The sequence below is a fragment of the Muntiacus reevesi genome, chromosome 16 (genome assembly GCF_963930625.1).
Source record: "Muntiacus reevesi chromosome 16, mMunRee1.1, whole genome shotgun sequence".
NCBI classification, from domain to species: domain Eukaryota; kingdom Metazoa; phylum Chordata; class Mammalia; order Artiodactyla; family Cervidae; genus Muntiacus; species Muntiacus reevesi.
The window spans coordinates 27,085,072-27,107,574 of record NC_089264.1 but is presented as its reverse complement, the minus strand read 5'-3'; positions in this window follow the sequence as shown (position 1 = coordinate 27,107,574).

Below are 22,503 nucleotides of genomic sequence, written 5' to 3'. Positions count from 1 at the left end.
AAGAGCACTGCTCTTTGGACCCTGGAAATCACTTCAGTTGGAGAAGGGCCTGCAATAAGGTAAGGAGGCACAAAAAAGTGGCTGCTCGTGTTTTTGTCTGCAACTCTGTGGCCTTCTGTGGCCTTCTCTGGTGGCTCAGCAGTGGAATCCACCTGTAATGCAGGAGCTGCAGGAGGCATGGGTTTGATCCCCGGGTTGGGAAGATGCTCTGGAGGAGGGCATGGCAATCCACTCCAGTGCTCTTACCCAGAGAATCCCATGGACAGAGGAGCCTGGCAGGCTACTGTCCATGGGGTTACAAAGAGTTGGACACAACTGAAGTGACTTAGCACACACGCATGCACTGTAGCCAGAAGCAACAATCAACAATGAGAACACACATCCCCAATATTTGGAAGGCTGAATCTTCTTATCCAGCCTTGCTTCCATAAACTGTGTGTAGGTTGATCCAAGCACAGGTGCATAGCTACCTGCCATGGGCCTGGGGCTGGGGAGTGGCTAGCATCTACTGTGCTAAGAGCTGAAATGGATCAGAAATAACTGCAACTGACTGTACTAGCCTTGTTCTAGAAGTTACAGGCCTTCAATGGGCCTCAGAGTTCCAAAATATTAATAGGTGAATCAAATAGATTTTGCTCATTTCGGGTGGATTCTTTACCACTGAGCCACATGGGAAGCCTAGTCTTCTCAAAACGCTTCCTCTTAAAAATCCATTACTGGCTAGCAATTTCTATTAAAGATAAAGTCCTTTGAAGCCTTACTATAGTAAATGCCCATCTTGTTAGCCTCATTTCATTCCATTTTTCTGTTTTTATTTTTGTAGCCAAAGCTGTCTTCTTTTTGTACCCAAATATATCAGTGCTATTTCCCATTTAACTTTGCATATGTTTCTCTCCTCTTCCTAAAAGTCTCTTCTCTAGTCCCTTTTACAGAAATAATACCTACTCATTCTTAAATCTCACCAAAATGCTCATTTTCAGGAAATTTCTCCAGACACATCACTCTTCATAATTTATGTACACACACATATCCACATTGTTAAGGCTGCCTTTTGTTTTCTTTCTACTATTTATCTTATTTCAAAATACACATTTATTTGTGTAATTAGTTAATTATTATATTTTTCTCTTCTGGATAGTTCAAGAAGAGCAAAGACCATGTTTATATTTGCTTTATGCACTAATTCCAGGGTCTAGAAGAGTGTATGGCACACGGCAGTTCTTCAGTCAACACTACACAGATCTCCCACTGCTTCAGTCATGAGACAGCTTCTGTATGGAAGGACTGACTTCCCCTTTTCTATTATAACCTGAAGTTAATTGAGTGACACTTCTGTCTTGATCTGCTCCGACTTCCTCATCCAAATAGTCCAACACACAGTGGTATTTTGTTAATCCTCAGAAAACACTGCTGGGATCATGCCACTTTCTTGCTCAAATACTGTGTCCCTGAATCAGTGACTCCCCATTGACTCTAAGATAATTTCCAGTTTCTCGATAGGTTGGTATGAAACCTCTTCTCTCTCACCAGACTAAGGAGTCACTATCCACAAAACACTGAAATTGATTTGCGCGCTCTGGAGATTTCCTCTCACCAAGTGTCTTGCTTGAGTTGCCCTCCAATATTCCTACTAACCTCCTCCTTAGCCTTTACCCCGGCACCACCCACCCAAATCTGTGCTATTATTTCAGACCACTGAAGTCCTGAGTTCTGCTCTCAGCATCCCGATATAAAGTGATGATTCTGTCTTCTGAATGCCTAATGTGCTCATGACATCTTCAGCAATTAATCACTTACTTCCGGTTCCTTCTTCTCCTAATGGGCTTTCATTCTCATTGTGATCTATTACTGATATTTAGGTTTCTTACTAATGTCTTGAACTTCCAAGTGGATAGATCGCAAGCATTTTAAGAGCAGGAACTGCTTATGTTTCTTTGTATCCTCAAATGCACCCACCACAGTGACTTTCCTATTATGTGCTCTCATAAATATTTTTATTTGATTTGATTTTACTGAAATTGTTCCAGGCTATGCAAACTGTGTTCTGCACAATAATTGCTGCTTTTTCAAAATGAGCCATGTCATCTTTTGAGCACAGTATGAAAGGCAGTAACTAAATTGAGGCATCAGACAATTATGGCAAAAAGATGAGACATGTAAAACCTGGGGATGGAGAAGGCAGATGAGTGAATATAGAACAAAAAGGAAAAATAAGACAGAAAACAAACATATACCATTTATCTTATATAACAATTTCTTGTCAATCAATAGTAAATACAATTTTAGCCTGAAGAAGCAATAAATGGTGACAGAAAGGACTCAAATTTTCTGAACTTAAGTGGAAATAAAAGAAAAGAATATGGAGGCATGGCTTTTGCTTTTAAAATTTGACCCTGGTTTTTTGTCATTAATGGTATAGTGGTCGTTCTTGGATCAGTTCCTGAATTGAAGTTAGTAGCATGGATGTCATCAATCTATCTGTCTGTCCCTAACAAAGGCATTGGTATACATTCAGCACAAATGAGGAATAAGACAGAAGTCTTCTCAGACGTTGAACTACATGTGAATCTCTAGAATTAAGACTCAAGGGAAAATTTTCTCTGAGTTTTATGTGAATATATTCTATTGTTTGATATATGAACCTTTTCCATTTTTCTCTCACATTTGTACATGAAATGTACATGAAAGGATCTTCATATAGTTTGATTAAAAACTATGTTTCCATTACCAAAGAAATAAAACAATGTATTTTAAATACAGTCCTTCTAATAGTCTGCTGCTCAAAAAAAAAAAAAGGGACAAATACTAAGAGTAACCAGGATAACATATACATACACACACACCATATACATAACTCATGAAAGGATGTTTATATAGTTTGATTAAAAACTATGTTTCCATTACTTAAGAAATAAAACAATGTATTGTAATACAGTCCTTCTAATAGTCTGCTGCTCAAAAAAAAAAAAAAGGGGGACAAATACTAAGAGTAACCAGGATAACATATATATACACACACACCATATACATACCACACACACACACACACACACACCCCATATACACACCACACATATGTATTATTGTTATTGCTGTTAGTCTCTAAGTTGTGTCCAATTCTTTAGTGACCCCATGGTCTGTAGCCTAACAGGCTTCTCTTTCCATGGGATTTCCCAGGCAAAGAATACTGGAGTGGGTTGTCATTTCCTTCTCCAGGGGATCTTCCTGACCCAGGATCAAAACCGTTTCTTCTGCATTGACAGGTGGATTCTTTACCACTGAGCCACCAGAGAAGCCAGTATATATATAATATATATATTATATATATAATTAATAAGTATTTATATGTAATTATTTACATGACTAAAACCATGTTTCAATATGACAAGTTTAAGATATTCCCATCTATCCTGACATTTTCAATCATAATGTCCTTTTTCAGTTAAAACAATTTAATCTTTTTCAACATTTTTTCTCTCTCCTTTGATTCATTCTGGTTGAATGAACTGACATTAGTTTGAAATAGTAGGGTGAAATATTAAAGGCATATGTTAGCAGCTGATTAAAAATAGCAAATTTTTAAAGTAAAAGAATTTAATTGCTAAAAATGTAAAGTTGTGATCTTTTTGAATTATTAATATGATACCATTTTATTGATGGGCAGCACAAAGAACCCTCCTATCCGAAAGCATATGGAAACCAAAAGACCTTGCTTTTCCTGTTATGATGTTTTGCATTATTTCTCATTTGTGCTCTCTTTCTAATATTGTAAATCCAATCTCCTAAATACACACACACACACACACACACACACACACACTCCCTTGCCACTTACTTTCTCAGCATGAAAAAGGCATTTGGAAGCAACAATCCTTTTCTTCAGAATCTGGGACTAGAGATGAGGCCCAACTAATAACAAGTCCTTATCCACCTGCACTGGTACCCTTGGCCTCAAGATCCATTGCTAGTTTTAATTCTGTGACAGAAAGAACAGAGTGTACAGGGAGCATTGATTCTTCATGGCCACATTTCTGCAGTCCCTCTGACTACTGCCCTGATTGTCTGTGAGCACCAGATGTCCTGGGTGAAATGGGTCATGCATACCATCGCCTGAAGACAGATGCTAGAGGTAAATGCAGAGGTGGTGGTGACATGCTTAAAGGCTCATGAACCCCATCAGCAATGAGGACCAATATTTTGCCCTAGGGTTTCACAAGATATCATTATAGAGTAAGTGTGACCCATAAAGTCTTATTGATCATCACATTGCTTTCTTGTAAGCCCTAATTATCTCCAATAAAAGTGCAGTCTGGCAATCAAATTCCCTAGAGAGATCAGATGGCATTTTTGAGTCTGAAGTTTCAAGGATACTTAATTGAAATATGATTTTCCTACCTTCTATTTGTTCAGCTGTTACTACCTATGTCTCATAAATTGAACATGACCAACCTTCATATGTCCCTAGATTTTTATTTTCCTGACCCTTTCTCCTGTCTCTGTGGCCTTCCATGATACATTTTTTGTTACAGAAATATGTATTGTGCAGAATTGCCCTTACTGTTGCCTGCAACCTCCTTCCTCCCACTCCAATGCATAATGATAAAACTTCAGTTTAAAATATAAAATAATGTAGGACTGTGATCTTTCCATTATTCCAGAAATGAAATCATGGTAACAAGCATTTCTGAAGTCTGGGAACACTTCACATTAATCCAGGTATGGGACAAGTAGTATCATTCTAGGAAAAAAGAATCTTTCATCTGTTTCAAGTACAATTTAGAGCTATTAAACAACATGCAAATAGTATGTTGTTGCATACAATGGTATAAAAACTTTGAATGAGATGAAGAATAGAATATTATTTTGCATTAAAGATCTTTTGAATTTATTATACTCTACAGAAGTTTACATTGAAAAATAAGATTTATTTCAGAACATGATCTTGACAGTCATACCTACAAATTAAGTCCTAGACAAAACAATCCTTTTCAGCTAATTTCACTGAATCATTAACTTTCTTTTAAACTAACCTCCCCTAGGTGGCACCTGTTGGAAGACTTGAGCTTGCACTTGACATTCTATCTCTACCATCCTCTTTATATTGATTATTCCTGGGATACTCTTTACTTTCAATCCTTTGTTATTATCTCTATAGTTGTTGGTCATTTTCAAAGTTTGTATGCAGAAACATAAAAAGAACAAATCATTGGATGTTTGGAGGGTGCCCTACAACATGGTAGCTTTGGGGATTCAAGTATTAACTCTTCATGGTCCCTGTCTTTGATAAACTCACAATCTGATGGAAAAGCAACCAAAAATGTGATTTCAGTACATTGTGCCATATGAATTAATAGAGACACTCGCAGGATTCCATCAAAGTGCATAAGAAAGGCCTCTATTTCAGATTGAAGGACTAAGAAATAAAAAATGAACAAACAAACAAAGCTTTCCCTGGTTTCTGTTTTGAATGACAATTCAGAATTAAGCATGTGGAAAACAAAATGGTATTTGTTCTGGGCACAGAGAGAGGCATAAGCAATGATTGAACAGACAAGAAACACTAAGCCTCTTGCAAGTAACTACAGGTGGCCAGAACACTTCTTAAAGCGTGGTCCCTGACCTACATAATCAGCATCCTGAGAAGCTGTTAGAAACACACATTCTGAGGCGACGTCCCACCCCTACAGAGCAGGTATTAGCAATTTGTGGTTGAACAAGTCTCCTGGGAATTTTGACCTGCACTAAAGTTTAAGAACCACGGGGACCGAAATCAAACATCATCTGAAATGGGGCCCAATTCTGTCTGTTACAAGGTGCCACTGAACGATTTTACCAATGGTGTCACATGAATACATTTGAGACTTCAAAGAGACAAATATGGTGTTAGCACAAAAATGATGTTATCATCTTCAGATTATCTTAGCATTATTTTATACAAAAGGTTGATTCCTCTGAATAAGGCTCAGACGAATGTTCAGTTTGAGTCCCATATTAGGAAGCTATTGCTTAAATGTAATGATATATGGCTGGTACTGCTTACCTTTTTATAAGAAAAATTCAAAGAGCAAATGAGTATGAACTGAAAGTTTTTTCCAAAATGTTTGTGTTAATTTTAAAAAATTATCTGTGATTTAAAAACTATGTAGATTTATTTGAATTAGTGAGGTGGTACTTGAGGCAGTGTTTTATACAGTAAATGCAATGTATCCTCACCAAGATTATTTTGAAGAATTAAATCCCTGAAATGATTTTCAACATGATATAGCTGTTATTTTGCAGCTGTTTATAATATCCAAATATGGTCGATATTGATTGTTGGAGTTTACAGATAAAAACAGTAAATCACAGCAGAAGGCAGCAGTGGTAGAAAATAAAGATTGTTTTACATCCAAATTAAAGAACAAGAAATGTGTTTTTATTATTTTCTTTACAGATAAAATAATGCATATTTAATATTAGAGGCTTTAGTTATTAAGCCAATTTTTAATCCTTTGTTAGTATTCAATGAAAAATTGTCCTCTCATAAATTCCCCTCACACAGTTTATCTTTGAAAAAATTCTTCCCATTTATCCTAAATATAAATGTGCCCTAGACTAATATAAATAAGATTTTGGTCTCTATTAATCGATATTTCAATACCGATAATTACTTAGCCAGCTCTACCAGTGTTTTTGGCATAATTGTTTTTGGCAAATTTGGCATAATTTGATTTTTCAGAAGTCACTTTCAGAATCTTGTTTGTTACAAATAACAAAGCTGTTCCTATTTCGGCACCTGCACTGAAACTATCCTTAACCTGGAATCACAGTTGACACCTAGTATGCCAATCTAAATCCGTTTAAACCATTCAGAACTGGATTTTCTATAAAGTGATTTTTTTGTGTGTGAAATTGAATTTTCTACTTCAGTTTTTGGTTGTTTAATACATGCAAAGGCCAAATAATGATGCTGGTTAAGCACTTCCTTATAATTAAAGTATCAATGAGCTTTCAGAGAAATTTGAACTATGTTTCCAGTATTTCTTTGAAAAATGTGTTACTCATATTTATATTTGTAACTACTCAATTTTATACATTATAATTCACAATGCTATGCGAATGCTAAGTTGCTTCAGTCATGTCCAACTCTGTGTGACCCCATGGACACAATAAGGAGTTATAATTTAAAACTGTGTATAGAATAGAACAAATGGGAAAATTACAATGCAATATTGTTTTATTTTATATGTTAAATGGCATAATGACCCTAATAGTATAGAAATATCAGAGTGCAATATAAACATTATTTCATTTAATCCTCACAATCATACTGAGAGTGAAGTATTACACTGTTTTGTCAAGCAATCACTGTGATGCTAATAACTGAGTCTGCTTGTTACAACAGAAAACTCAGGGTTTCACTTTCCAAGGCCAGTATTCACTTCCTCCTGCCACACTTGAAAATGGTACACAGTTCAAATGCTATATGACACAACTTTTCTACTGTAAAGTTAAAGTTAACAAAAGTTTCTTCAACCAGATTTTCCCAATATATCAGCAGCATGTTTTTAAAGTGTTTCTATAGAAATGTCAGCGTTATATTGAGCCATTTGTATATTGAGTCATTATATTGAGCATTATATTGAGCCATTATATATTGCCATTTATTAGAGGGCTTTACATTTAGGAGCTTGGAGAAGGAAATGGCAACACAGTCCAGTACTCTTGCCTGGAAAATCCCATAGATGAAGGAACCTGGTGGGCTACAGTCCATGGGGTTGCAAAGAGTCAGACACAACTGAGCAACTTCACTTTCACATTTAGGAGCTCAATTCCAAGCATGAAAGTCACTATTTGGAGAGCCTTCTGGCTCTATCCTTGCATCTAATATGGTTTCTGAAACACTGGAATACATTGTAAGGACATATTACTTAATTATTGATACATATTAATGCTAACATTTAGGATAAATACAATATGCATGGAAGTCAACACATATATAAAAGAAGTAATCCATAATCTCTCATTCCATCTATATTTTGCTGTCCCTACTAACCAGTATGACAATCTTATCTTCATTTATGACAAATTACACACACACATACACATTCACTATTTCTATTATGCTCTCTCTAAATATATAGCCCACAAGGCTCCTCTGTCCATGGAATTCTTCAGGTAAGACTACTGGAATGGGTAGCCATTTCCTTCTCCAGGGAATCTTCCCAATTTAGGGATCAAACCTTGGTCTCCTGCCTTGCAGGCATTTTTTACCATCTGAGGCACCAGATGAAGTCCATATATGAATATACATACATACATATATAACTTATTTACTTTGTTTTAGAGCATATTCATTTCTGCTTAGCAAAAAAGAGCAGCAATTTTTTTGGAGCCAGAGAACTCTGGGATAAATCCAAGACTCTGCCTCACATATTGATAATATCATTTCTGGTGAGTTAACAGGACTGAGCCTCAATTTACTCATTTATATAACTAAGGTAATAATACCTACCTACAGTGTTGTTAACATTGAAAAACTATGTAAGAGACAAATATAATACTTGTTAGATGTCAGGTAAATGACATATGGTGGTCATAATAAAGGGCTTCCCAGGTGGCGCCAGTGGTAAAGAACCTGTGTGCCAATGCAGGAGACATGAGACAAGGTTTCGATCCCTGAGTTGGGAAGATCCCCTGGAGCAGGGCATGGCAACCCACTCCAGTATTCTTGCCTGGAGAATCCCATGGACAGAGGAGCCTGAAAGGCTACAGTCCATAGGGTCACAAAGAGTCAGACATGACTCAAGTGACTTAGCACAGAGAACACACCATCATAATAAAGCAGCCATTATTTGGTGTTTTTTTTATCAAGGGTATCATAGACAGATATTTTGACATCACTTTCTAGGATCAGTTCCTTTGTTCCCGCTAATTGTTCCATTAATTTTTGATATGACTTTGCACTGCCCTTGCCACATAACCTCGCATATCACCTGCTCTTCCTCTAGTCATGCCCAGCGAAAAGCTCTGCAAATGTCCCAGTTCTCTAAACAAGCTCATCAGTAAAGTGGGTTGCAGCAGGAGGAAGACAGCAATGGGGAGGAGAAAAAGCACAGATTTATACCTGCAGTGCCAACACCTCAGGGGCATCCTGAGGAGTATTTCCACTGAGTCGAGAATGTGCAGTTGGCATGGCAATATGAAAGGGCAGTGAGCGAGATCTGTCAGAGTGAGAAAGGCCCAGATTTAGCAGGTCAAGGTTTATCAGTAGGATTTCAAAGAAACGTTTAGAAGAAAAGAGACATCCATCCCTGTCTAGACATTGCCATGTCTAGATAGGGGCTTAACTCTCACATAGTACAGCTACTATAGCAGAACAGTAAGTGAAAAATATAGTGTCACTTAACAGGCTGTATAAGTGGTATTTATGAAATAGTAGCTAAAGTTAAAACAAAAAGTTCCAAAAGCAGAAGAGTCCTTGCCAGTCATTTACTGGTAGATCAGGTCCAGGGTCAGCCTTAGCCTAGAACACGGGGAGAGGGGCACAGAAACAGTCACTAGCAACATGTTTGACAGCAGAAAGTTTTAAAAAATAATACTAAAAATGATGGAGCTATGAAAAGCTTTTTTCTTTGGAAAAGGCTCTGGTGCTCTAATAACAGGCATGCAAGAAATAGTCACTCCATTTCCTGGACTGCAGGCCTGCTTCATCTCAGAGTATAGCACCCGTGTGAAACGGCTGACTCCAGCTCAGTGGTTTTAAGACAAGTCACTTCTACTTCGAAGGAAGGAAAAATAAGCAAATCTCAGAGGATTTCTATGTTTCCCAAAGGATTGACTTTGCTGGTAGCACAGGTTTACAAGGGACCACTCAGAACAGGCACGACTTATTTTCTTTGGTAGTAGAGAAAGAAAGGAGCAGTATAATTTTCACAGAACATAAAGGAGATAGCAATTATTCACAGAATATAAATTACTGTAGAAAGCATTTCGTATATTTCTGCTTTACATTTTGAACATTCCTTCTAAGGGCTCATTTGGCTTTCCCTCAGTAACAAGTAATCATACCTGCTGGCTAACTCAGAACACTCACAAAATCATCAGGATAACATTTTCCACTGGGGTTACACCTCAGTCCACTCTGTATTATGAGTGAAATTGGCACCTGGACAATTTCTTACAGTCTCAGGGTTATACGAAAACTAATTTACTCATTCGCCTCCTCTACCTGGGGAGCAAACAAAATGCTGTTTTTCTCTGCCCTCCAACCTGCCAGCGTCCTTCAGCACATTAATACAACCGTGATTCCTTTTTGTGGGCTGCTGTGACACTGTGACATTCTCTGTACACCTATGTTCTGCTTCTGTCCTGCTCTAGTCTGTTTTTTTTTTTTTTTTATTAACTATCATAGCACTTTGTCAACAGGTCTTCTCTCTTAATAACACTGCCTCATGCATCATCTTATCTGAACTATAAAGTAAATGTGTGATGTAGGTAGGGTGGATCTCTATACTCCCATTTTGGGGGTAAGGAAATACAGTTTTTTTTTTTTTTTCCCTTTTTTAAAAAAATTTTATTTTATTAGTTGGAGGCCAATTACTTCACAACATTTCAGTGGGTTTTGACATATATTGACACGAATCAGCCATAGAGTTATACGTATTCCCCATCCCGATCCCCCCTCCCACCTCCCTCTCCACCCGACTCCTCTGGGTCCTCCCAGTGCACCAGGCCCGAGCACTCGTCTCATGCATCTCACCTGGGCTAGTGATCTGTTTCAACATAGATAATATACATGCTGTTCTTTTGAAACATCCCACCCTCACCTTCTCCCACAGAGTTCACAAGTCTGTTCTGTACTTCTGTGTCTCTTTTTCTGTTTTGCATATAGGGTTATCGTTACCATCTTTCTAAATTCCGTATATATGTGTTAGTATGCTGTAATGGTCTTTATCTTTCTGGCTTACTTCACTCTGTATAATGGGCTCCAGTTTCATCCATCTCATTAGACCTGATTCAAATGAATTCTTTTTAACGGCTGAGTAATATTCCATGGTGTATATGTACCACAGCTTCCTTATCCATTCATCTGCTGATGGGTATCTAGCCTGCTTCCATGTCCTGGCTATTATAAACAGTGCTGCAATGAACACTGGGGTACACGTGTCTCTTTCAGATCTGGAAATACAGTTTTATAGAGCATAACTAATTTGCTCAAGATTATAGAGCTCATAAGTGATGAAACTAAAACTAGAGCTTAGGTTTTCTGTTTCTATTCCAGCATCCTCTTTTATAGCAAATTACAATCCACAACTATGTTAATTTTCACACAATATACAAAATAAAAATAAAACATCTTACTTAAATTTAAGGTCCTAGTTAGTTTGGAAGTTACACTGAAGCAATAGAAATTAGATTTGTAAAAATGCAATGCTAATTGTTTGCTCAGTTAACAAATGTAAAATGAATTGGAGAAAACAGAAATTTTAAAATGTTCACTAGTTCAACAAATACTTGTTGTTTAGTAACTGGAGAGTCATTAAAATGAGATTGTATTTTACAAAGTCTTATAAAATGAGAAAGAAAATAGAATTGAAACAGAAGAAAAGAAAAAAGGGAGGAAGAAAGAAAACTAATATTCATTGAGTCCTTAGTGTGACATGTAATCTCATTTAAAGTACTGCATCTAATAGATAGAGTTACATTAAGAAGGGACTTGTTTGGGTGGAGAGGTAATAGAGCATCTCAGTCAGGTAACTTATAATTGGCCTGGCATAGACAGCTATGAATGTGACCTGTGTAGACTTGATTCAGGAGACTGCTTCAATGACATAAGGGATTCAGGATAATGACTATTAGGAAACGAGTTTGGTTAATTAGTGCAGGCTGAACTTGCTCATTATTTCAAAAAAAAAAAAGAGTTCTCTACCAGAGAGGTATGCATTCTTTCTATTTGCACAGCATCTGTTTCTGACCTCTTCTGCTGTCAGCATCTTAATTTCAGAGTGGAAGAAAGTCCCCTTCTCACTCTCTATCCATGTGACCATATTCCCCTTTCAGCTACAGGATAGGATTGGACGTTGGAGGTTGCTGTTTGTAGACAAATTTTATTTCTCCATGGATGAATACAAATTTTTATTTTTGAAATTAGTCTACAAAATGGGCAACTATCAAACAATTAGGAAAAGAAACTAGGCAGTATTTAGATTATGGAGAATCTTATGTGACATGCCTAAAATATGGGTGTTTATCCTTTAAGTAATAGGGAATTAATACTTTTATTGTTACTACTATCATTAGCATTACTATTATATAAGAATATGCTTTATGTGGGGAAATGAACATTTTATGTGGGGAAACTGTTTTATCTCCAATCTGACACCTTGTTTACATCAGTTAGCTGTTTCCATATAGCAAACCACATTAAAAGTCTTAAAATACATACACTCACATGTGTGCATGCACACTCAGACACAAACAGATACACACGCACACACTTTTATTTAGCTCATGAATCTGAAGATTGAGATTTTGGATTGATCACAGAAATGTGATTGTTGTGGAGTGGTCTGGTCTGGAATTGGTTAATCTTAGCTTTTCCCAACCAACTATCTGCAGTCAGCAGGTAGTTTTGCAATGGCTAACTAATTTATAATGTCCTCAAGCAGGCCTTCTTTTCAGGTGGCCTGTATCCATTCAGGACCTTTGCTGGAGCTTGTACACATGGTGGTAGGATTGCAAGAGTAGCAATAGGGTGAGATCTACTTTACAAACACTTTCCAAGTCTGTTTCTAACATCTCTGTCACTGTTCCCATGGACTGGAGGAAATCACAGGGCCAAGCCCAGCGGCAGTATGCAAAAAGCACTGCCAAACAGCCTGGACACAAGAAAGTATGAACAAGTTGAGGATATGACTGCATCTATCCACTGTACTTGCCTATGTGGATTCTGAAATTATGGGACTTCTGACTACAAATTTCCTCCAAGCAAGGTGGGTATGGGTAACCAGTACTCATTTAAGCTACTTTGGGCCTGTGTCTCACTTCTGGCCTCAGAGAGTCCCTCTCAAAACAATTAACATTTAATCTTGACTCATATTGCTAGAAATAGAAGTTGTCATTATTATTTGCATTTGTAAGTTTGTACAAACCCTGAAACATTTAATGTACAATAAGGTTTGAACTGAATGTAAAATACTTGACCTTTTTATTCAATATGTGCATACTAGTTTTGTTATTATTTTAATAAAAGATCTAAATAGACATTTCTCTAAAGAAAGCATACAGATAGCCAAAAAAGCACATGAAAAGATGCTCAACATCATTATTTCTTACAGACATGCAAATCAAAAACTATACTGAGGTATCACCTCACATGTGTCAGAATGGCCATTGTCAAAAAATCCACAAACAATAAATGTTGGAGAGTGTGTGGAGAAAAGCGAACCCTCCTATACTGTTGGTGGGAACGTAAATTAATACAGCCGTTATGGAGAAATGTACGGATTACTTAAAAACTAGAGAGGCCATATGACCTAGCAGTCCCACTCTTGGAAATGCATCTGGAGAAAATCAATATTTGAAAGGATACGTGAACCCCAGTGTTCATTGCAACACCATCAACAATAGCCAGGGCATGGAAGAAGCTCAAATGTTCTTTGACGGAGGAATGAATAAAGATGTGGTACATATGCACAATGAAATATTACTCAGCCATAAGAAGTAGCAGAATAGTGCCATCTGTAGAGACATGGATGAACCTAGAGAGTGCCAGCCAGTGTGAAGTCAGTCAGAAATCCCTTGATAACTAAATATCGTATAATGTTGCTTATATGTGGAATCTAGAAAAATGGTATAGATGAACTTATTGGCAAAGTGGAGATAGAGTCACAGATGCAGAAAACAAACTTATGGTTTGTTTATGGATACAATTATGGAAACATATGAAAACATTATGGAAATGAGAATCCGCTTTGGAAACGGATAGAGATACATACACTGCTATGTATAAAATAGACAACCAATGAGAACCCACTGTTTAGTGACCTGTAGTGACCTAAATGTGAAGTAAATCTATTAATAAGAAAGAATGCATATATGTGTATCTATATTTGTATATATATTACATTATATATATTTACAAAGTAAATATTGTACAGCAGAAACCAACACAACAGCTATACTCCAAAAAAACATTTTTTCAAATTTCAAATAAGTTTCATTTGGTGAGGTTTAGAAATATCAGAATTATTGTCTCAGATTTTCACTACATCTGTTGATCGTTCACACTGAGGAAAAGAAAGAGAAATTGTGATGGGAAATAATAATAAAAGTAATAAACATTTCATCTTGATTCCTATATACCCCATATGCTACTGAGCCCTTAACAGGAATCGTCTTCCCTTGTCAGGATGACTAAATGAGGCATCAGCTTGCACAAAAGGTTGTTTTGTAATACAAATAAATATTTATTGAAACATATTATTTAACTGTATATTAAAATTTAACTAATAATAATATATATACTTAATTATTCTCTCAAAGTTTCTGCTGTTCATAATATTAGTTCTAATTATGCTCTATTTAATTTTGCTGTTCAATAATAAAGCATTTTTCTTAAAAAACTTTAGATAGGAATGATCAAATTTAACTTAAAGACCATATATTATTCCCTAAATATAGATGTTGCATTCTACTTATTTTTAAAATAGGTACCTATTTTATAATGCTCTTCTTAAAATACAACTTTAAGATTTTTTTTAATATACCCACCCAGGAATTTTTATTGCCTTTTTCCACAGCAGTAGGTGTTTCGCAATCCTAACTTAAAAGTCTTAGAGTTAAAATTACTTCCGTTGAAATAACTTATTTACAAAAATATCTGTACAAAATTAAAAGTCCGTTTTTCAGTTTCCTTATGGCCTGAAAAGAAAATAAGCCTAATGAATAAGAATTAGAAGGAGACGTTTCAGGATTCTTATAGCTGCGTACAGCGTAGGGACCTGGCATTAGCTCCTTGGGCGCTTGCTCTCAGGGCAGAGACCTGTTCTATCTTTATCAGGTTTTGCATGGATTACCTCAGGCACTTTTTGCATTCAGTCTTTCTCTTTCCTTTCCCCTTGTGTTCTTAACAATTTGCTGTGGGTATTTTCAGCATGACATACAACTGCTGCTGCTGATAATGAGAACGATTCACCCACTTTCTCCCTGACTTGTGCTGTGAATAACTGTCCAGAGTCAGGGTGTGCAATGCAAACCTTCCTAGGAGACTGTAGCTGGAAGAATGATGACACAGGAGAAAGCTGGGGGAGCTGGACGTGGCCAAAATGTGATTAGCACAGTATGCGCCGCTGAGACCTAAGGGAAGAAAATGTGTCTTCACCCTCTGCTGCCTTGGACCAGGTGGCTGCTGGGTATACCACACATGCCTCTCCAAAGCACACCTTCTTAATTAGTTATAGGTGACTGACTCAAATGAGCTGGGAGGTTAAACCAAACCTCCTTCAGACTCTGTGTTTTGTGTTGGAGACAGAATAGACTATAATCTTTAAATGGAATTTCTCGGGGCCTCGGTGAATATCAAGATTCTCTTGAATTTGCTCTTGTCAAGCAAACTGGAAATTAATTAACTTAATTAGCAATAAGAATTGAAGGCAGTCTACATTTAAAGATTATTGGATGATTCTGTCTTGTGGTACGTATTAAATATTTACTGTGACCACAGCAACAAAGCACTGGTGGGAAGATTTCAAAGCAAACAGAAGACAAATTTCCTCTTTTCAAGGTCAATTTAGACAGTCTTCAAGGAGCGATTACAACAGAAGAAGTGGAAAACACAGACATGAGATTAAGAAACCAGGCAGCTACAAAAATAGTGAGATGAAAATGCAACAAAACATCACAACGTTGTGAGCTATATACTCATGTGTGTGTATGTGTGTCTCTTTGAGTTAGGTTACATTTTATGAAAAGGTTGCTTCTTAGTTCACTACTGAAAGGTTTCTATTTATTAGAAAAGAGAACATAAAATTCATGAAGGTAACTCTTCATGCAGCTCTTTAGTCATTAAATTGTGTCCGACTCTATGCAGCTCCATGGTGGAACTCTAGCCCACCAGGCTTCCCTGTCCATGGGATTTCCCAGGCAAGAATACTGGAGTGGGTTGTCATTTCCTTCTCCAAAATGACTCTAGAAAAAGTAATTTCTTTCACAAAGTTATTCTAACAAGCATTTAAAAACTTAACTCAAAATTTTCCCCTAGTGGTCTGCTTGCTCCTCCTCATCCAATCCATTCTCTTCAATAGCATCACTGATAACAACTTGCCTAAACCTTGAACCTTATGATTACATCTGATTCTCCTTCACCCTTATTCTATATCAGCCAGAGACCATGTTATCATTCTAGCCAGTTCTGTACCTTCAAAAGCCTCCAGCAACCACCCCCTCCTCTTCATCTCTATTGTTCTAGTTTTCAGCCTCTACCTGTGTGACAGGAACAATTGAAATGGCCTTTCTGCATTTGATCCTTTGCTGTTGAAGCCATATTCTACTTTGCTAAGACCATGATCTTAAAAAAAAAAATCTTAGTGAATTTCTACTCCTTATATAAAAATAAAGGTTTAGTCACGGTATATGTGGAATAATGGAAACTTAATGTTTATACTGGCTCCGAACTATGAGAATATCCTGAGAGAGAATTTTATACAATTTATTCAATATTAGAAAAACTACTTTGCCAAAGTCATGAAGTAAATAAGAGAAGAGCTGATATTTGTTTAGCTCTATCTGCCTGACTGCAAAGCGAGGCTCTGGCCTATCTTTCCTGCCTCACCACATCCCCACTCATCACAGTTCCTCCACTCCTAGCACATTGGAATCTCGCTGTCTCTCTCCAACATACACTTCCTATTAACGTGTCTCATCCCTACCCATCTCTGAAAAGTGAAATCAAGTGGGTCTTCATTTCCTCAGCCTCCCCCAAAACTCTTCACCCAAGAAAAAGTATCTAATATGCATTTGCATTTCCATAACATTTCATATATCCCTAAATTGAGCAAGTTTTAGATTATGTCATGGTTATTTGGTTATTTATTCATCTCATCCATTAGACTGCATGTACTTTGAGACCTGGACCCATACAGCACTATTTTCCAATATCCATGACATGTAACATAATTCATATTTCTTATTAGAACTTCAATAAATACATGCTGAATTAAAGTAATTTCAATTAATTATAGAGTGATCACATTAAAATTGCCTTATGTAAAAAGACTGAGAAAGTCATTTCCTGTGAATTGCATGAAGAAATTGTGTTTCTTTTCAAACTGTAGAGTCCTAAGTACTTAGCAATTACAGATCTAAATGTATTTATTATTATCTATGTACAGATACATAAATGTCTCTACTTTATGTAAGCATATGCATATGTTAAAATACATATGAACATACATACATTTGAACATACATAATGTAGTTGTGCATATAATAAATATCTATTTTTATTCAGTCAATTATCAAAAAGACTATAGTTAACATGAACAACTGCTTTCATTACATCCAACCCTTAACCTGGAATATTAATTTTTAGAGCCATTGCATAAACTTTAGCAATAATCCATTAAGTGATTCACTTTGTTAAGGGAGAAAAAATCCAAAGCTTGGGAATAAGTTTTTAAAAATCATGTCCATGATAAAGTTTGACTCTAAAAAATATAGTTTTTTTTTTTTTTTTACCAATTTACTATTGATTAGGGACTAATTTACAAAATTACATATTAATTTATAAATAACTGATAGGTAGTAAATAATTTCCATTTATTAAAGATTCAAATAAATTTTATCCACCTGAAAAATCAATCCAAACCTTACAGTTTTGTTGTCCTTAATACAATGACCAGTTTTATATCCATCTGTGCAAATTTATTCAAGCATTCTTTTTTCCCACATATTTTACATAAGAGTCTCACCTATTCTCTTCTGAAATGTGGTATTTAGCTAATTAATGAGTGAAAAGATGAGCAACATTATTAATCATCATGGAAATGCAAATCAAAACTACAATAAGTTATCACTTTACACCCGTTAGAGTAGTTAGTATCAGAAAGACAAGCAATAAGTGTTGGTGAGGATGTGGATAAAAAAGAATCTTTGGTGCGCTGCTGCTGGGATTATAAGTTGGCATAGTCACTATGGAAAACAGTATGGAGGATTCTTAAAATAGAAGTACTATATGATTCAGCAATTTCAGTTCTGGGTATTTTTCCAAAGAAAACAAAGATACCAAATCAAAATGATACATGTGCTCTATATTCACTGTACATCATTTAAAACAGTGAATACATGGAAGCAATCTAATTCTCCACCAATAGATAAATGGACAAAGAAAATGCATTTTACACACACACACTTACATACATACATATATACAATGGAGTATTATTCAGCCAAAAAAACCAAAATCTTGCTATTAGTGACAAGGATGGTCTTTGAGGGCATTCTTTTAATGAAATAAATCAAACAGAGAAAGACAAAAATTGGATGATCTCACTTATATGTGGAATCCTAAAAAAAAAATAAAAAGGAATCTCATAAATACAGAGAACAGGTTGATGGTTGTTGCCAGTGGCAAGGGTTATGGTATGGCTGAAATGCAAGAAGGGGGTCAAAAGGTACAAAAATTGAGTGTGGTAGGCAGAATAATGATCCCCTCACACCATTCATACCCTGATCCCTATGATTCCTGAATGTTATCTTACATGGCAAAAGGAATTTTGCCAATGCTTTTAAAGTTACAGAATTTGCAGTGAAGAGATTATCGCAGATTATCCACATAGGCCCAAACATATAAGTTCTTTTTTTAATTTTTTTTATTATTTTATTTTTTTTCCAGTGGGTTTTGTCATACATTGACATGAATCAGCCATAGAGTTACACATATTCCCCATCCCAATCCCCCCTCCCACCTCCCTCTCCACCCGATTCCTCTGGGTCCTCCCAGCCCACCAGGCCCGAGAACTTGACTCATGCATCCCACCTGGGCTGGTGGTCTGTTTCACCATAGATAATATACATGCTGTTCTTTCGAAACATCCCACCCTCACCTTCTCCCACAGAGTTCAAAAGTCTGTTCTGTACTTCTGTGTCTCTTTTTCTGTTTTGCATATAGGGTTATCGTTACCATCTTTCTAAATTCCATATATATGTGCTAGTATGCTGTAATGGTCTTTATCTTTCTGGCTTACTTCACTCTGTATAATGGGCTCCAGTTTCATCCACCTCATTAGAACTGATTCAAATGAATTCTTTTTAACAGCTGAGTAATATTCCATGGTGTATATGTACCACAGCTTCCTTATCCATTCGTCTGCTTATGGGCATCTAGGTTGCTTCCATGTCCTGGCTATTATAAACAGTGCTGCGATGAACACTGGGGTGCACGTGATTATCGTGGATTATCCACATAGGCCCAAACATATAAGTTCTTAAAAGCAGAGGGCTGTTCCTAGTGTGGTCAGAAAGAGAGATTTGACAGTAGAATACGGTAGAAAAAAAAGTGACAAGAAGGACTCAGTGCCCTATTGCCAGTCCTCAGTGAAAAATTGAAGACTCACTCTTGATGCTAAGGGTCGTCCCCACCTCAGAGCCAACAACAACAACAAAATACATAGTGACCTCAGTCTGTAGCCACAGAAACTGAATTCTGCCAGTAACCCAAATGAGCAGGAGACAGACTCTCTTCTTGAGCCTTCAGAAATGAACACAGCTGTGCTGGCTTCATGGTTTTGCCCAGTGAGACTCCTGCTGAAATTCTGTCCTACAGAACAGTGTAATAATTAACTTGCTTGGCTTTAAGCCACTAAATTCATGGTAATCTGTTAAAGCAGCAGGTGAAAAGCTGCTTTAAAATCTTTGCTGCTTTAAAGCAGTGAGCTTTAAAATCTTTGTTGTTCATCTATATTTTTGCAAGTCAATTTTTAAACTTTTTTGAAAATTATACTTTGATAATTATGATGTCTCCTTGAGTGTCTATGCCCACTTTGGAAATGACTTAAGCGAGCCTCTGAATTACAGATTGAGAAATACTACTTGTCTCCTCTATCTGTTTTAGAAATGAATGATCTTCTCCAAGAAGATCCTTCTGTTTTGAAGGTCTTCCAAAGGTGACTTATTCCTGAAAATTGGCTGGTATAGAATATCCCTTAGAACCTATAAAATATCTCTTGGTTGAGCATCACAATTTTATATGCTTGGAGAAAAAAAGAAAATCCCTGTTAGAGCCTCTTTAGTCTGAGAAGACAATATATCTATTAAATTAAAACAAATTCTAAGTTGAGTGAAATTTAAGAAATAGCCTAAGATCCATTTAGAAAATAAATTGAAGAAAGCCATTTCTGAAACAGAAGAATGGTGACAACTTTGGGAGATGCTGGAAGTATTGATAAAATTCTAAAAGGCAGTGCGAATGATTTTATCTGACTTCCTCCTGCACTCTATGGGGAAGCACTTTACTGTCTTACATACGTAAAGGGTACAAGTTGTGGAGGTTAAGTATTCTTTATGTCTTATTTTAATTGGCTGAAAAAAGAGTTAAGAAATATCAACTAATGTTTATAAACAACTGTTAACTGATAAAAGTTATATAATTTCAACCAGCATTTGATCTATAAATTGGAAAAATACCCTTAGAATATTTGGATAATTCATCAAAAGTAGACAGCTATTTGCATTCTACTGTTCACCCTCCTTAGAATATATGAACTAAATCTTTAACAGAAAATTCATTTCACATAAAGAATTGTCTTGAAACAAATTATAAATGCTTACTCTTATTTTTTTTTTTTTTTTGTATCTCCTTGGGGAAAACGCCTTTTATCCAAAATGCCATTTTCCAAAAATGTCTTTTATTAAGTGTTTCCATCTTCCTATGGACAGACAGAATGTAAACACACACACACACACACATTTATATTAATCTACAGCTTCCTATATGGGCTTCCTCAGTAGCTTAGCAGTAAAGAATCTGCCTGCAAGGCAGTGGCCATGGGAGATGCAGGTTGGATCCCTGGCTTGGGAAGGTACCCTAAAGAAAGTCATGGCAACCCACTCCAGTATTCTTGCCTGGAGAATCCCATGAACAGAGGAGCCTGGTGGGCTATAGTCCATCGGATCACAAAGAGATGGACACAACTGAGTGATGGGGCATGCACACCCACCTTTCCAGGAGGCACTAGTGGTAAAGAATCTGCCCACCAATGGAGTCAATGGAAGAGACAGTTTCGATCCCTTGGTCAGGATGATCTCCTGGAGAAGAAAATGGCAACTTACTGCAGCATTGTTGCCTGGAAATTTCCAAGGACAGAGAAGCTGGTGGGCTATAGTCCATGGGTTTGCAAACAGTCAGACATGACTATATACCGAACACAGCACACTGCCTTGTGCTATTAAAAAAAAAAATGCAATCTACATTAATAAAGAACACAGAGGTTGCTTATACATTTGAACAATTACACAAGATGCTTCTCAGTGAAGTAATGTATAAATGCACGGTTATGTAAAGGTATTCTACTTTACCTAATGTTAAGTCATAGTTTGGAAAGAAATGAAATTTATTAATTGTTTGAGCATTACTTTGTATGCTGCATAGGAAATTCGTTTAATCTAAGCCATTTGGAAAAATGAATTCACCATTCGTTGAAAAAAGGAAATAGAAGGGGAACATTATTTTATTTTTAACTAACACAACAAGAACTTTTTTTAAATAAACAGATCTCCACCTCAAGTTTTGTACTTTAAATAATGTACCATGATTTATTCTAGTGAGTTTAAAATTAAAGTGTAAGTTACTGTTCTTGAGTATAGTGACAATGAAGCAGATTTTATTTCCATTTTCCATCACTCAGACTATACTCCCATGGAATGCTGATCTTTGCATTCATTTTTCCAAGGTAAAACTTAATCATATCTAAGGGAAAATTGATATATTTCAATTTTATGAGATTTATACTTTTCAAACAATTGAAGTTTTCCTTTAGACAATACTTTAACTAAAAAAAATATCAAAACTTTAGCTTTAAGTTAATGGTATGTTTCTTTAAAATACTGTCTTGTATGTGGTTTGGTTTCATATCTAAAACTCAGAAGTAATAAAGTTTCTTAGCATAGACCATGGGGGAAAACCTGGATTTAATCTGATTGCAAGTTTAGACAATTATAGCCTCTCCTCATATTCCTGCCAATCTATTATCCATAGCATAGAAAAATCCCTCTTTTCCACTGCCTCAAAGTACATTAATGATTTAGAGCATTAAAGAGAGATATAAAGATGAAACGAGCTGGAAAAAGGACAAAATAGAAAGAGAGAGAAAATGAGTATATGCATGAGAGAGCAAGAGAAGCTTTGACCTTCAGAATTTCCTTCTTGGGTTCAAAGACAGCAGAAGTAACTTTTACTGATTGGCTCTAGTATAACAATTTAGAATGTAGCATTCACATAAATGTGACTGAAAAATTAGCACTAGA